Source organism: Sparus aurata, chromosome 1, assembly GCF_900880675.1.
Source record: "Sparus aurata chromosome 1, fSpaAur1.1, whole genome shotgun sequence".
In the NCBI taxonomy this organism is placed as follows: domain Eukaryota; kingdom Metazoa; phylum Chordata; class Actinopteri; order Spariformes; family Sparidae; genus Sparus; species Sparus aurata.
This window is the reverse complement of record NC_044187.1, coordinates 16,735,738-16,736,024: the sequence shown is the minus strand read 5'-3', so window position 1 is coordinate 16,736,024 and position 287 is coordinate 16,735,738.

The following is a 287-nucleotide window of genomic DNA, read 5'->3' as shown; positions in this document are numbered from 1 at the left end:
TCTTCAGTGTTTCTCCTCTCCGAAAAAGAAGAAATCCACTCACAATTGCAAATGTAAAACAAGTTTCTGACGTTACAAACACGTGTTCTTAATTCTCTGTTGCACTTTCTACATCTGGATGGCATTCAGTCCTGCCATGTACAGTACATCTCATGCCACATTTAGAATTGGATCATGAATAAAATAACCGCAAACTACATTGGTATGAATCCAAATTCAAAAAGATTTCTCTGTGATCTGACTGCAATAAATTAATCAAAAGGACACAGAAATAACATCATAAATCC